The sequence below is a fragment of the Balaenoptera ricei genome, chromosome 20, assembly GCF_028023285.1.
Source record: "Balaenoptera ricei isolate mBalRic1 chromosome 20, mBalRic1.hap2, whole genome shotgun sequence".
NCBI lineage: Eukaryota > Metazoa > Chordata > Mammalia > Artiodactyla > Balaenopteridae > Balaenoptera > Balaenoptera ricei.
The window spans coordinates 4,724,060-4,741,920 of NC_082658.1; positions in this window are offsets into that span (position 1 = coordinate 4,724,060).

Genomic DNA, 17,861 nt, shown 5'->3' on the forward strand with positions numbered 1-17,861 from the left:
TCCTTCACAAGGATGGAAAACCGAGTTAATTCAATTAAGGCCCGGGGTCCTGGGCTTTGAACCAGCCACAGTCTCAATTTTATGAGAGGATGAAAAGTTAATTATTTGCCGAGTTGGAGCGAAGTCCACTTTGAAAATCCCTTTCCAAAAGAGTCATTTCCACGTCAGCTTCCCTGTGGAAAATCAAGGCAGGTTGAACCAGGGTCATAAGGAGACCTCGGGAGCTGGGTGCTCAGGTGGGGGTCCCAAGCTCTCCCACCCCCTGCCTTGCCTCTCTGCAGCCCATATTCAGAGGGCTGGATGCATCTGCAGAGTGACCGAAGCTTATGTTTACTCCCACAGGCCACTTTGAAAAACAGAAAACAAAATCCAAGTTGAATTCAGAAAGTCAAGTTTTTAGGGTGCTTTTATTTAGGGCAAGGTCTTAATAATTCATTTGATGGGGTTTTCCTTTTCTACGAACTGGCAGCTTCGCTGCTGTTTTTAGTGTTATTATTTTATTTAACTTTAAATGTTTAACTTGAAACGTTAAACACACATAGGTATGCATGTAGATATAATAACTATGGAACAATTCCAGGGATGTTGAAAATACAAAGAAAGTGAAGATTATCCATAAACCCACTGCCCAGATAACTGGCTAGTGGTTTCTGTGTATAGTATATACTTCCAAAACTTTGTAGGCATGTGTCTACAGATAGGCACACACACCACATAGTTAAGCACACACACACTCAAAAAAAATCCTTATGCTACCCGTTTTGTTTTCTACTTCACAACCATATATCATAGATATTTCCATGCAAGTTGGGAGAGCAGAAGGGTGAAGTGCATGGGTTCTAGAAAGGAAGTCTAGAGTGGACTGAGAAAACTACCCAACCTTGTTAAGTCCCAGTAGAAATACAACCAATCAATGGTGTGGTTCTGAGACTTACAGGAAATACTCTATCTAAGCCTTTTAGTAGTTAAACTTAATAAATGCTCATTAAATATTAGCTATTGTCTTAACATCAGTGCATATAGATTTGTGTCTTCCTTTATAATGACAGCAAAACATTCTATTGTATTTATGGACGTACCACCATATTTTAGTATGTCCTTCTTGATGGCCATTTATGTTGTTTCTAATTTCTTACTCTCCGAGATGGATCTGTGATGCATATTCTGTATACACAACTTTTGTGGCTTTGGTGTTCATGTAAGAACCCAGAAAGAAATGTTTTCTGAAAATAAGAAATATCACCTCCCCCCCCTACATACACACACACACACACACACAGAGAAAAGTTATTTTCATCTTACTAATGAGTTTACTTAACTAATCCCAAGGAACACGCTGGAGATGTTACTACAGGATCTAAATCAAAGTAAAGGAACATTTTCAAATCAATGTACTCCTGGCAAGAAGCGTGGATGTGAAGTAAAGAGCCCCAAGTTCTAACTCTCACTTTATTATCAACCCCAAACAATGCCAAACGCTCTAGAACTCAGTTTTCTCTTTAGTAAAAGAAGAGGTTAAATGAAATGAACTGGAAGTTCTTTTCCATTTGATTATATGATTTATACTCTGTCAGTATTGCTTGTGGGATGTCTTACCATTGACATTATGAGAAAACCTAAGTCCTAAAAGAACACGGGGCCAAGCCTAAAGGACATCATCATACTTCTTTGCATTCAACTCTAATGAAATGAGATGAACCAAAATGCAAAATGTGACTCTTTCCTTTTATTCCCATGCTTTTATTCCGATACATATCAATAAAAGAAACTCATAAAAATGGAAAGACCTTAGAAACATCCAGCAAACAAATTATTCAGTCTTATCATGTACAAAAAAAGAATTTCAAAGAGCAATGGGGGACATAAGAAAGTTAAGATATGATTTGTGCCTTAGCATTGCTGCCACGTGGTGGGAGAGAAAAGCCATGCCCATACAAAGATCTCTGAAAATAGAAAGCTTGATTAGTTATGAATTGGATGCTCTTTTTTGTTTCAAAAAGGGTTTATGTCCGTTTAGAAAACTGCATATAATATAAAAAATTAAAATGCATTAAAATAAATTAGAAAGACAATGCAAAACAAATACAAGCATAAGATTAAGGTAGGGATAAGCCAGATTCATTCAATAAAATGCTATATACTACATCTTTAACTAAGCATTCTGGCAGCCAGTGCAAAGAGGAAGGGCTAGACAAGGAAAGATAGACATTACATGGTTACCAGGATCATCATAACAGTAGTTAAGGCTTATATAGGGCTTGCTGTGTGATACGGCCGGCAAGAAATATCCTAAGACTTTTACATATAGATTAACTCATTTAACCTCATGATAAACTATGAAGTAATTCTATTATTATCCCCAAACTACACTGGAGACACAGACTCAGAGTGGTCAGTTAAATTACTCAGGGGCAGGACTTCCCCGGTGGCACACTGGTTAAGAATCCACCTGTCAATGCAGGCGATACAGGTTCGATCTCTGGTCTGGGAAGATCCCACATGCCGCGGAGCAACTAAGCCCGTGCGCCACAACTACTGAGCCTGCACTCTAGAGCCTGCACTCTAGAGCCTGCGAGCCACAACTACTGAAGCCCGAGCACCTAGAGCCCGTGCTCCACAACAAGAGAAGCCACCGCAATGAGAAGCCTGCGCACCGCAGTGAAGAGTAGCCCCCGCTCACCGAAACTAGAGAAAGCCCTCACGCAGCAATGAAGACCCAACGCAGCCAAAAAATAAATAAATTAATTAATTGATTAAAAAAAAAATTACTCAGGGGCACGCAGCTAGGCAGTCCTAGTTAGAGCTAGCATTCAATTCCAAGCGGTTTCCCAAGTCACTAGATTGATACCCCTTCTCATTCGACGCCTGGGCTATGAAATAAAGGGAGAGGGTTTGCAGGTTTTTTTTTTTTTTTTTTTTTTATTCCTTAGACTTTCTTAAGCACTCTTCTTTCTCTGGAAACTAACATGCAAATATATATTTATAATCAGAAAAATTAATATACTTACAAAAATAAACAAGGCATGTTAAACTTAGGGATCAGTCAGTAAACTCACCACAAGACACAGCAGAGGGAGTCACCTGCTGAGGAGGGGTGGTCAGGAAGGCTTCCTGGAAGAGGTCAACCTCAAAGGATTGGGGAAGCATCTCAGGAAACAGGAATTGTGGGTAAGCTAGTGTATTTTTCAGGATCTGTTGACGAAATTGAGCTCCTGAGCAATGGTTGCTTGTTTCCACAGAACCCAAAGACACTGACCTTCCAATACTGAGAGATCAAAGAGAGAAAAATCAGTTAGAGCCACATGTTTTCTTGGCATGTATTGTCAGATACCCACAAAGACCTCAAATTCCTTTCAGGAAGATGGTAATTATGGCCTCTGTGTCGTCTTCTTTCTCTCCTCTGTTTTTCTTCTCACTCATTTATTCCTGAAGTCACAAATCCACAACTTCAGATGAGAATGACATAGCAAGGAAGGGCGGGAGGCCAGGACGGGGAGAAAGAAAAAGGAATACGGAAAGTGGCCTTTGGACCCTACTCCTTGGTCATTCCTGCCAGAAGACCCCATTGCAAAGATGCAAAAACCCACCCTCATTAACAGCCTGGTGACAGATATGAGAAAGTTCACCCCTCTGAAGCCACTGGAGCATCCTTGTCTCTGAGAGTCCCAGGCAAACAAAACCCCGCTAGCAGATATTTTCAGAACACTCATTTACTCCAAAATCAGATCAGCGAAGGGTTGAGAATATTCTCTGGGAAATCTGCTCAGCCTTTAAGGAGAGGGTTCTAAATGCAGTCATTGATGCAACGATTAAAGGGAATAATTATCTCTTCCCTTTCTTCTGCCACAGAGAATCGCTAAAGGCCAAGAACCGATTAGTGCTGGCTAACAAATCCTGCCCTACCCCTACCCTCACCCCGCCGGCCCCCGCTGGTCCCGCTGGCTCCCAAATGGAAAAGGGCAGAATATTTTTCAGCTGAACTAATTCATGAAGTTATAAAACTAGCAGCCTTGTTTACCATTCACCATTTGGGATTTAAAAACTCAAAAATAGGAGATTAGACAGATTGGCTTTATTTACCGTTACTACAATTAAATAAACAGCCCCCTGTGTGAATTAATCGCCTCACTGCAGTCTAAAATAGTGCAAGAATCTAGGCGAGATTTTGAAAAATGTTGAGACTGATTTGAATCAACTAGGAATTGCTAATGGTTTTTGTAGCTTTCAACTCCCTCCCCCCAAAGCAAACACACACACACACACACACACACACACGTCTAAACTCAGGAATACGGTTATGTCAGTTGTGTCTCCGTGGGTTAACCTTGATCTTGCAAAATGAAGATTCATGTTAGTCTTGCACTGTTTTCCTTCTCAACATGGCTAAGAAGAGACAAAGACTACAATGCGGGTGATCTTCTCTTTCCTAACCTTCAAACTTAGGTTTTATGACCTGCCCAGTGTTTATTTCATCCTGAGATCTTGGACCAGAGCCCCCAGTGGTTGCCAGAACAAGACATCAGTGTGACAAAAAGGGCTAAAATTTACATGAACATAGAGAATCTTATTCTTTAGGAAAACTCTAAATGCTTCAAGACTCTACCTAAGAAAGATAGAGAATAAAAGAATAGCAGCGTGTGTGTGTGTGTGTAGGAATAGTCATTCACATTAATTATTAAAATTTTTATTTTATATTGGAGTATACTTGATTAACAATGTTGTGTTAGTTTCAGGTGAACAGCATTGTGATTCAGTTATACATATACATGTACCTATTCTTTTTCAAATTCTTTTCCCATCTAGGTTATTACATGGTATTGGGCAGAGTTCCCTGTGCTACACAGTAGGTCCCTGTTGGTCATCTATTTTAAATATTTTAATTAAAAATAAAGATGAGAGAAAAATTATACCAAACCATTAAGGGAGAACATGCACTGAGGCACCAGCTCTGCAGAGGTGGCCTTATGATCCAGCTATGGGACGGGTAGCACTGAATTCAATTAGCTCAACTCTTTTTTAAAAAGGAATGGAAAACCTTACAAACCACAAACAGTGCATGCGATAGTCCTGGGGATTATCGAGGAGAAAAAAATGAAAGAAGAACAAGTTAAACAAGAACTGTGATAGACTGGGTAATGAAGGAGAGTGGATGCACTCCATGCAAGCCCCAAACACGGCAGCAGGTGGAGAAGATGTTGACTTTATTTAGCATTAATTGCAGGAAAGGGTCTATAAAATGTGGTCAAAAATTATTAAACCCCCAATGTTATGCCAACATTATGCCATCCCCTGTTCCAAGGCAGGTGTATTATTCCTGGTCCCCAGGATTAAAGTAAATCATTGCTTTTCCATGTATTCTGAATATTGCATTTCGTTATTTTTTACTGCCCTGTTTCTCGAGGTTTTGTGGCTTAATAGGCACTGTTATGGATAAAGTCAACGTGGGTTCCATGTTGGGGGAGGGAACGTGGGATAAAGAATACCAGAACACCCCTTCAACACTCCCTCTACACCCTTCCATTCCTAGGTGAGCGTTCTCTACATACATCTCCAGAAACTTCTCTGGGGTGAAACATACTTCCAGCGACAGCCACAGATAAATCTCTTGCATCCCACTGACATTGGAATACGCACTTAGATTCAAGAGAGGTCCCTCAAACTACTCACTCACCCGTAGAAACCCAGGTTTGCTTACTTGAAGCCCAAAACTTGGTTCTAGAAGCCACAAAATGACGTTAATCATTTCAAACAAAAGATGGGTTGGGGGGCTTCCCTGGTGGCGCAGTGGTTGAGAATCTGCCTGCCAATGCAGGGGACACGGGTTCAAGCCCTGGTCTGGGAAGATCCCACATGCCACGGAGCAACTGGGCCCGTGAGCCACAACTACTGAGCCTGCATGTCTGGAGCCTGTGCTCCGCAACAGGAGAGGCCACGACAGTGAGAGGCCTGCGCACCGCAATGAAGAGTGGCCCCCGCTCGCCGCAACTAGAGAAAGCCCTCACACAGAAACAAAGACCCAACACAGCCAAAAAAAATAAAAAAAAAAAATTAATTAATTAAAAAAAAAAAAAAGATGGGTTGGGGTCACCCACAAATCCCAAAGGAGTCAAAACATACTTATTAAATCTCAGTTGAAAAGTAAAACATCCAAGTAGCGTTTTGCAGTAGGCTCTCACTACCAGCCAGGAAAAGATTCACAAAGACCCAGAAAAAGGTAACTCTGATGAACAACCTACTGGCAGAGTCCAGACAGTTTTCCATAAACTATAGTTTTTCCGTAAGCTATAAGAGCTCATAGATGGGTTGAGAAAAATAAAACAATTAAAAACATTCTCATAATTCATTTCATGAGATCGATGTGCCCGCGGACCACCCAACTTGGGCCACCGGGAAATAACGCTCAAGCTACTGGAAAACGGAGCCGCCTCCTCCATCCCAGCATTCCCTGGTCTTGGACATGACCGACACACTGCCCCTTCAAGCTCTTCCTCACCACCCTCGCCCTGCAACGTCCTGTGTCTTTTTGTCTTTAATTCACAGAAAACAAAAGGACAGGCAGTCACTGAGAGACCTGCTGCCACGTCTCTGCTTCCCAGAATGCAAAGTGACGGGCAGAGAAACACTCGGAGAGCGGCATCCTGGTTACAGCACGGTCAGGAGTGGTAGTGGAAGGTGCATGGCACTTGTTCCCAAAGCCAGGTGCCATGCAGAGGCTGGGGGAAGAGAAAGTACGATCATGCTACATCACTGTTTCCCAGCCTTTTTTTCCCCACTATCATCCTCTTCCAAGAAAACTTTTTTGACTTTTTTCCTAATTGCCCCTCTTCTACATGAAATTTAGTGTCACAGACATACTGTGTATCCATTTATATATTGTATGTATATCTGTGCTTTATATATTCAAAAGAAGAATGTTTTCTTTCTCTTTTTCTCTCTCTTTCTCTTTCTTTCTTTGCTCTGGCCTAGAAAGAACAAATTATCGCCCCCTTGGTAGTGATATCGTTCCTGTTGAGAATGCATATGCCAGCTACTACCAGCTCCTTAGATCCTGGGAGTACAGTTATGTGCCCACTGCAATTTTTTTCCCCTATAGAGCAGGGCTTCTTAACTTCTGAACCCTTGATCTTTGGGCCAAATCACTCTTTGCTGCAGGGGCAGTCCTGGGATGGTAGCATATATAGCATTATCCCTGGCCTCTAGATGCCAATAGCACTTTTATCCCTCATCCGCAGTTGTAACAACCAAAAATGTCTCCAGACCTTGTTAAATGTCCCCTGGGGCATTTATGGGGACAAAATGCCCCCTGGCTGAGAACCAGTGCTCCAGGGGAGAGGGATACAGCAGTGAGCAAGGCAGGCAGAGCCCCTGTCTGTTTTGCTACTAAACAGTTAATTAAGTTTAACAGCCCTCAGTTACTTTACCTCTCAAAAAAATTAAATAATATCGAAGGTCCTCTCCAACTTTATTATCCTATCGCAAGTGATGTTTCTGTGTGTGGTTTTTAATTGAACAAACTTGGGCTATTTAGAATGGCTCTTTTCCCCCCTAAAGATTTGAACTGAAATCACATACACAATTAATTCCACTTTAAACAAAGCTCAAAAGCATTTATTGATACTCTTCCAAAATTGGTTTGTGAGTGATTTTATACAGGGAAAGTTATGCAAATATCATCTCCTTGTAGATTATGGTCCTAAGCAGGCAACGTGGGGTCTTGTAGAGAGCAGAGCAGAGCAACATACAGAATCCAGCATACAGTAGATGTCATGCTTTATGAGTATAAAGCCATCAAAGAGTGTAATAAAATCACATTGAGCCTCGTTAAAGATTTTGTTGACATTTTTTATAAAAAGAATCTCTCTCTTCTCCCCCTCTCCCTCATTCATTCATTTCCTCTCTCCCCCTCTCTCTCTCTCATATAAATTGATGTTTTGCAACTCGAAACCCAGGACTGAATTAAATGATTGTAGTGGGTGATAAAACAAGATCTTATATTAACATGCCGCCTCGTATCATCACAAGTACTTAATTCTCACACACAGAAAAAGTCTTATGATGTTGATAGTGAAAAAAGTATTGTCCCAACTTAAGCAGTAATGTAAAGAAGAGAGGCTTAGAAAAGTTAAGTGATGGGAATAGAGTCTGCTCCTAGGCCCTTTATTCAGGTTATGCGGGAGCCCTTTGGATGATATTGAAAATTCCCTAGCCATTCTTGCTACTGCCAAGTTCTATTTGCCCCAGGTCACCAAAATATTATACTCCTGGACTTAGGAATAAACTCAGAGTGTCTCTGAGTGAGAAGAGGATTGAGGTCAGTTTTTATACCATTCATGTCTCTTCAACCTAGGAGATTAGGTGATATCTCAGTGAACTAGGGGTGAACGTTAAATGATTCCTTTTTTTACCACCTGAAGCAGAAAATTCTACCTAAGTATGGAATTGACTTAATGAGAGGGTCTCAAACTGGATCTAGGACCCATTTGCATCTTGGAGTGCTGACATGCCCTCTAGCCTGATGTTTTCCGTTGCAAAACCATCATCTAAGAGATGGGTGACTCACATGCTTTGGAATCCCTTAAGTAACTGGAGAAGGACACTGAAGATCAGGATGAGTCCCTGATTTTTTAAACTAATGACCTACGTTCCTTGGATCACTGTCAGCCCTAGAGTAAACCAAAGAACTACTCAGGAAGAGACTCCTGTTTGTTTGGTTGGTTGTTTTTCTATGTAGATAGGTAATGGGAGGCTGGCTTCTCTTTTCCTTCAATTTTGATGGCCAAATCATCTTGAAAGGAGAGGCTATTTTAAGTTCTTAGAACTTAAAACTCCATTTCCCATTTTGAGGCTGGCTCAGTATCCAGGAAACGTATAAATATTATCTGATGACTTGTTCCTTGACGGAAATGATCGAAGAAATTGAGGGGACCCCCCCCTCCCACCCAGTGTCATATTCCCATAGCCACCAGACTTGATCCCCTGTTGGCAAATTCATCTAGAAGTTAGCCAAGTGCCTGCTGGGGTCAACATCTGGAGAACGTTGCCAGAAAGCCTAAATGGTTATTATCCTATTTTGGAATCTTCTCACTCTCTGGCCCAAAGTTAAAATAACTGGCTGAAGAACCAGGAACTTCTCCTAAAGAAGCATCCAAAGGGAAAGCTAAAGTAGCTCATAAAATCTTACCCCAGTCTGTAAAACAGTGAAAGAGACACTTAGCATAGCATGTTGCTTCCCTGGTTTTCGTTATTTTATGAGGTCTCAGTAAGTTTCCCGGGGCTGCTGTAAAAAAAGATTTCTTTTTACTGTCTTGCTAGACTAGATTCCCCCAGCCACCATGCTCTCAGTGCCACCTCCTCTCCATGCCTCCCCTCCCTTTGTTTGGTACACAAAAGTTCTTCCATGTCCCATGCTCATTCTGTCAACTGACGGTTTTTTTGGCACAAAATGCTTCTTTTCTCTCAGTGTTCGCTGCTGATGGGGCTTCTCACAGTTCAAATTATAGGTCAAGCAAGGCTCTATGTTTAGGGTTTTATTAAAAAATGAAGGGATTTCCCTGACAGTCCAGTGGTTAAGACTTCACCTTCCAATGCAGGGGGTGCAGGTTCAATCCCTGGTCAGGGAGCTAAGATCTCACGTGTCTCGGGGTCAAAGAACCAAAACATAAAACAGAAGCAATACTGTAACAAACTCAAAGACTTTAAAAATGGTCCACATCAAAAAAATCTTTGGGACTTCCCTGTTGGTGCAGTAGTTAAGAATCCGCCTGCCAATGCAGGAGACACAGGTTCGATCCCTGGTCAGGGAAGATCCCACATGTCGCGGAGCAAGTTAAGCCCGTGTGCTACAACTACTGAGCCTGCACTCTAGAGCCCGCGAGCCAAAACTACTGAGCCTGCATGCTACAACTACTGAAGCCCGTGCACCTAGAGCCCGTGCTCCGCAACAAGAGAAGCCATTGCAATGAGAAGCCCACGCACGGCAACAAAGAGTAGCCCCCGCTCGCCAAACCAGAGAAAGCCCAAGGCACAGCAACAAAGACCCAACGCAGCCAAAAATAAAATAAATAATAAATTTATTTTTTTAAAAATGCAATATGGTAACATCTCATAATCATGGAAGGTGAACGCTGGGATGTTCCTGAAGGAATGGATTTCCCCAGGTGCTGGTTGGGCTGAGATGAACCTCAGCTGTCCACCTCCTCCAAGAATGGCTTCCACTGAAGAAAGATGCCTCACCCAAGGCTGTGCTTTCTTCCATGGCAGCTCACATCCAAGAACTGACTAACGTGAGTTATAAAGGCCCACTTTCTCTAACTCTGGACAACTCAGAAGATGCTTCGAGCCCCAGAGCTGCCCGTGGTGTGGGCCCTGCATCGCAGCCCAGCTCTTCCTTCTGCCCAGTTCTCCTCCCTTCCTTTCTCTGCCACAAGACGCGAACCCCAGGAGCTCTCCCTAAGAACCGTCCTGCACACCCCCTCTACGTGGGAGCCAGCCTCCCAGGGAACTCTGACCGTGATGCTTGGTGCCAGGAACGGGCTGATAAAGCAGGTGCCAAGACGGAATGCTGGAACTTGATCACTTGGCACCCAGCTAACGATGAGGACCCCTTACTGGTGCCAGATGAAGCACGATGGAGCAGTGCTATTGTTAAAGGTCCACCGGGGGTGGACGGGGGAGGCTCTATCTGTGAGCCTGCGTGAGACGGTGCAAAGTATTAGACGTTTAAAAATACAGGAGGAAGAGCAACTAGAGGGAGAGCGCAGTGGGTTGGCCATTGCTAAGCTTGACTGACACCCAAGGAAATGGAAACGCTGAGTGCGATGGGTCAGCAATTAAAAGCTACGTGGGGAAACCATAAAAGGTCCTTGGTGGCACAGACAGAAGCTCGCCCCCCTCCAGAGGGCAGACAAAGCAGAGGACTAGGCCAAAGGAGGTTAATTCCCCGTCAAGTCAAGGAGACCAAGCCAAGGCCAAAGCCCTAGTTAAAAAGGACGGGGCCTTGACTCTTGGGATGGGGACATTTGGGGTAATGATACCCACAAGTATTTCCCCCCCTCCAGATTCTCCTAAGCCCTCTGAGTCTGCAGAAGTCATCCACAACTCCCAGTGAGCTAACGTTTGCTCCTTGCCTAAAGGCAGTGCCCGGGCTTCTTCCCTGCAAGACAACATGTTCCCACCTTCAGGATTGTCCCCACCTCCTGTCCTGGCCACTGGAGTGACATCTAAGGACGAGGCACAGCCCAACCCAACCGAGGAGGAGCTGGGTTTGCCAAAGGGGGGAAAGAACTGAGCCCCAAGGGGGCTGGGGACCCGCCAGCACGCCCTGCCAGGAGCCGGGACAGCACTCACGGGGCTGGAGTATGAGCACGCTAGACTAAGCGCGTAGAGCGCAACACTGGATAAAAGAGAGTCCTATTGATGTGCATGCCCTTTCCCCCCCAAGAGAGGATTTAACCATCTTGTCAACGACTGTGGGAAATGGCATGAATGCATCCCACGAATGGCTCCCGGATGTATGGGGAAAGTGACGGCCCCCCCTACTAAGGCAGGTAGAAGTACCAGAACTCCCATGGCAAACATGGAGGAAGGGATAAAAGGCCAGAGACGGGGACATTCTAGAATGGCTGAAAATCCCACCTGGGAATAACGTTCACGGGGCAGCCCAGAAGAACCAACATTTTCCAAAGCAATAGGAATGTTTTTCTGAGAGGGGTACCAGCCTAAGTAGGTCAGGGATGGCTCTGCTCTCTAGGACAGGGTCCTCAGGAGAAGATGCTGAGAGAAAATGGAGCTCACTAGTTGCAATGAAATGATAAAACCTCTAAATAACAGTGGCCAGATTACAATGCTTAACCGCCAAAAGCCAAGAGAGTATAATTATCATAATGAACAGTAAGGAGAGGGAACCACCAAGCCAAAATGTTAGCTCGGCCCCCTTAGTGGTTGTGAAACCTTGAGCATGTTATTTCATATCTCACCAAAGTATGTATATTATCCCCCGTCATGATCACTTTGGATCAGATAATATCTAAAATATCTTTCAATCTTGACATAACCTTGCAGTCTATGATGGTAGCTACTAGCCACATGTGGCTATTTAAACTAACAGTTTAATTAGATTAAATTAAAATTCAATTCCTCAGTTGCACTAGCCACAGTGTTCAAAAACTCACCTGGGGCCAATGGCTACCACAGTGAACAGCACAGATACAGAACATTTCCATTATCACAGAAAGTTCTGCTGACAGCACTGCCCTATAATACTATTATAATATATCCCAGTCCTTTTAGGTTCATTTCACACATACATACACACACATAAATTAAAAATACATAAACTAAGAGCTAACAGAGTATGAAATCAACCATTCATAAGGGCTCAGCACTAGGAAATTCATACATAGTATCTCAGTTTCATCACACAACATCCCTATGAAGTTGATATTAGGTTCCACCATGTATGGATAAGGAGTCTATTTAGTTTCCTAAAGTGATTAAGACCCTTACCCCAGTCATACAGCTTGGAGGTGGTGGAGGAAAGATCCAAACTCTTCTCGCATCCTCCTACTTAAGCACCATCCCCTACTTTCTTCCATCAGGCTTCGGTGCTGATGGTAATTACAACGTGACTGTCTTCTGAATTCCAACATGACAGATTTGTAGGGGCTGCGGCTCAAGTAGCTAGTAACCGGTTTGCAGACCCTTGGAGGCAGAGACTTGCCTAGTTTCTTAGTTCTTAGGGCAGCATATTGAAAATAAAGGGAGCATTGCCTGGAAATGCTCCCTTCCCTCTGGCTTTCAAGTTCATTATTTTTTTGCCTCAAGCTGACATTTTAACCACTTTGTGCACATCCCTCCCCTGATCTTCACACATATCCTCTTTGTTAATACTTTTTTTTCTATACTGCAGTCTGAAAATAGCATAGATGTCTGGATGCTCTTTTATTTCATTAATGTAATAATAGCATAGATGTCTGGATGCTGTATTACTCCATTAATTTAATAATTCTAATAATATTCTGCTTTCACCCTACATGCTGCTTTCAGAGTACACATAAGTGCTTGTGTTTGTGGTGAAAGAAAACTACTCGCTGTTAGGACTGGAGGTTCAGAAGAATTCCCTGACACGGGCAAGTTGAGAACTGAATTTTATATTTTGGAAGGAAAAGGGGAATTCCCAGGTACGAGTTGTGAAATCTGACTGACGGAAGTTCAACTGGCTTTCAATATTTTTCGAGGTGAAATGGTATGGCACATTTTGAGGGACAATAACGTTGCTTAAAGGCAACCTGGCTTGGAATCAGAAGACTTGTGTTTCGGTACTAACTCTGCCACGCATGCCTGTGGGACCTAGACAGGCAATTAAACTACTGAGTCTCACTCTCCTCCTCTGAAAATGGTAACCACGGTAATCACCAGCCTTACCTTCTGTACTGGATGCTGCGGTATGTGGCCCAACTTACCCCTTTGTGACCAAGGAAATTATTATCCCAGGTATGAGAAGTGCTGTCTGTTTACAGCTCACAGACCAATCTTGTCCAGGAATTGCCTTTAGCCTAAAGGAGACACCTTACCCAGGTTTATGCACCATCCCAAGAGCAGCCCACATTCAGTGACTAGGGTATGTGGTATACCAAGGTCCAGTATCCTTATCTGAACTCAGGACATCTCTGAGGGGCCATTCTGGCTCCAGACCTCCCCGTAAGATCAGCCAATGCCTGTGTTGTAATTACACTGCAATTCAATGTCTCCCTCTGCCCAATCCTGCTTTCCTCACTCTTTTTGGGTGGTTTCTTCAAGAGCCCTCCTGAATTAATCACACGTAATCAACTCTACAACGCAAAGTCACCTGGAAGTCACCTGGATCCATGACACATGCCATAAGAGTTTTGTTTCTTCACTCCCATCCCACAAACATCAAACCAAACATACTATTAAAAGTATTTCTTGTGTGTTTTCATACTGAAGCATTTTGCTTTGAAATACACAAACTAGGAGAAAACTTTGAAAGGCTTAACTCTTTATATGCTGGTGAAATAACTGTAATCTGGATACAGCCATTGGAATGGTTAATTTCTTGGCCATTTTAGTGGGATCTAAGGTTAGAGTTAACAGAGCATGACCTGCTTTAGAACTTTAAAACAATCTCATCAGAAAAGGTTTTATTAATATCACCCAAGACACTTCATGCCACCCACTTTCTTCTTCACAATGTCTACCCCAATACTAACAGTCAAAATGAATCATTCTTTCCTTGCTGCTTCTGTATCATTCTGTGCAAGTTGGGCACAGTTATTCGTATATGTGCTCTTCTTCCTTACTGGATTGTGATGCTCTTTTAAGTCAGGGACTATATATTATTCATATTTTATCCCCCCAGTGTCAAGTACATTACCTTTCACTTAATAAGCTGTCCACAAATATTGGCTGAATGTCAATTTGGGTAGTTATATTTATTGTAGTTTATATGTATTTATAGGCCAAATTTTCTTCCATTTTCTCTGAAGACTACAGGAAAGAGAAAATGTCTTAAACTGAAGCCTGAGAGATTTAGGTATAAAAGCTGTTTTTATAGTTGTGAAGTTTGTTATATATTAAAAATGGCTACTAACACCCATACAATTATGGCCAGTTGATTCTTAACAAGGGTGCCAAGACCACTCAATGAGGAAAGAATAGTCTCTTCAACAAAGGAAGAGAAAAGTGGAAGGAAGTGAAAAGGCAATCTACAGAATGGGAGAAAATGTTTGCAAATCAAATATCTGATAAGGGTCAAGTATTCAGAATATATAAAAAACTCTTACAATTCAACAACAAAAATATAACCAACTCTATTTTAAGATGAGCAAAGGGCTTGAATAAACATTTTCCCCCAAAAGATATACAAATGGCCAAAAAGCAAATGAAAATATGCTCAACATCATTTGTCATTAGGGAAATGCAAATCAAAGCCACAATGATATAACACTTCACATCCACGAGGATGTCTAGAATTTTAAAAACTAACAAAGATAACAAGTGTTGGTGAGGATATGGGGAAACTGAAATCTTCACACAGTGATGGTCGGAATGTAAAATGGTTCAGCCACTTTGGAACTGTGGAAAACAGTTTGGCAGTTCCTAAGAAGTCAAACATAGAATTACTACATGACCGCATAATTCCATTCCAAGGTATATAATCAAAAGAACTGAAAAGAGGAACTAAAAAAAAAAGTACATAAACACACATATTCATAGCAGCACCATTCATAATAGCCAAAAGGTAGAAAGAGTGAATAAACAGGTAAACAAATTATGGTCTATACATACAATGGAATATTATTCCGTCATAAAAAAGAACGAAGTACTGATACATGCTGCAACATGGATGAACCTCCAAAACATGCTAAATGAAGGAACCCAGACATAAAAGGTCACATATTGTATGATTATCTATTAAACATCCAGAAGACAGAAATCCATAGAGACAGAACACAGATCTATGGTTTCCAAGGGCTGAGGGGCGGGGGAAACAGGGAATGACTGATTAATATGTTTTATTTAGGAGTGATGAAAATATTATGGAACTCAATAGAGGTGGTAATTGCACATTTTTAATGTAATAAATGCCACTTCAAAATGTTAGTTTTATATTATATGAATTTATATAAAAATTTGTATAAAAATAACCTCAAAATTATTTTTTTAATGCTTAAGTAGCGACTACTAAGCTTTGAAATGTCTCCTGTGTTAGCCCTCTAGACCTTACAGGATTGTCTAAACATATCACTGATCTTAAGTCAAGGGACTAAGTTATTTTCCCTTCCAGGTTCTTTTTAAGTTGGCAGATAGCAGACAGCAGTATTATTCATCAATACCTTCTTCTGTTCTATTTTGGGGTATCTATAGAATGATACTTCTTTGGTGTCCCCTTGAATTAAGGAAAGCCATTTGACTATTTCGGTCCAGGAAGCTTTAAGCAGAAGTTACTTGTGTGATTTTGAGTGGTTAAGAAATTCTCCATGTTCTCTTCCTCTGCCGTGATAATAGGAAAAACAAAGCATGGGTTGACATGGAGGTGTTACAACATGGAAACCTTCTGGAATGCTGAGCTCTTGATGGAAGACAGCTTTTCCACACCCAACATCCGCTATAGCCTAAGACTGTTGGTCACAGGATGGCTGCAAGTGGCTTTATGCTCCCTTGCTGAGATCTAACATGAGAAAGAAAAAGCTCTCTCCAAGACATGAAATACAAGTTTTTCCTTTTGGTCTAACCTGAGTTAAGACAGGTCATACCATATAACGGACACACTTACTCTAAAAGAATTATTCGTTGTTTATCTGAAATTCACATTTAACTGGGTATCCGTATTTTATCTGACAACTCTAGTCCTGATTGACTTAGACTAACACAAAATGTCCTCTAGAGGGAGGCAGGGAGGACATAGGAACAAAATTGAGCTGCACGTCTGTCTGTCTCATTTTTACAAAGGAAGAGGGCAAGCTGGATGCTAAAAATGCAAACATCAGCATATGCTACACCAGATGTCCATTAAGGGATTTTCGAAGAGAAATTCCAGGATGAGTTGCTTTATCCAACAAATAATCTCAAGGCTTAAACCCTGGATTAGTAAGTATTATAATTCAATCCAATTGTACAAATATTTATTTAATACTTTTTATCAACAAGGCGCTCATGAAGATTCCGGAAGCCCGTTGAGTCTCTGCTACCAAGGTGTTTCTGAAGTAAAGGGGAGAATTAAGTAAATGCAGGACCAAATGTGAGGGGCACCATGAGAAGGATCCAGACAGAGAGCCATGGGCCTCCAGGGCTATGCTTTCCTAGAAGGGCCAGCTTCGGAAACGTGTTAAAGGATAATGGATAAAAAGCGAGATGATAGGGAACTGGGAGATAAAAGCTAGATGGAGAACGTAGGGCTAATTTTTACAGAGAAATTTCAATCCAAATCTGAAATCTCCACACGTCATGCAGTTGAACTATGGTAAAGAAGATTTTGAAGCAGTGGCATGGCATGATCAAAGCTGAATTTTGAGAAAAATCAGTCTGACAGCACTGTGTGGGAAGAACTGTAATGGAGAAGAGAAGGGAGGTTGAGAAACCATCAATGGAATGGTCCAGAGCAATGCGATCAGGTCCAACACCCTCTCTTGGTAACTTAGATTTTGTAGAGGTTACTTTACCATCTCAAAATGAAATTCACATAGAATATAACCTGCCTACAAACACAATTCCCGGAAAATAAGCATAATGCCCTAACTGTAGCATAAAGAAGCAATGAAGTGACTATTTTATAATAAAACATAGATTCTAGTACAGGGGTCATTAAACTACCAAATATAATCCTCGACCTGTTTTTATGTGGCTCTATGGTCCATAAGATAAAGTGGTTTTTTTTCATTTTTAAAGGTTTTTTAAAAAATGTTTATATAAATTCTTATATAGCATCCTTGATGCCCTCCTGGCCCTCAAAGCCTAAAGTATTTACTATCTGGCTCTTTACAGGAAATATTTGCCAACCTCTGTTCTCAGGAATGGCTATATAATTAGCATGACCCAGTGCAAAGTGAAAATGCAGGCTCCTAATAAAAAGTATTAAGGGTTTCAAGACAGAGGTAACAAAGCAGTCAACCAAGCGCAGGGCCCACAACCATGAACCCAACCCTGCCTGTTCTAGTATATAAATACTCAGATGCTCAGTACGCAAATACTCCACCACAAACATAAGGAACTCGTCAGACGTGCGTCCCCATGAATACACCAACTGCAAGCGGGGACCAATATAAACAGGGCCCTGCTCGCTGTACTATCCTGCATAGCGGTCCCAGTACAAACATGTCTATCAACAGCTCAAGTACCATGAT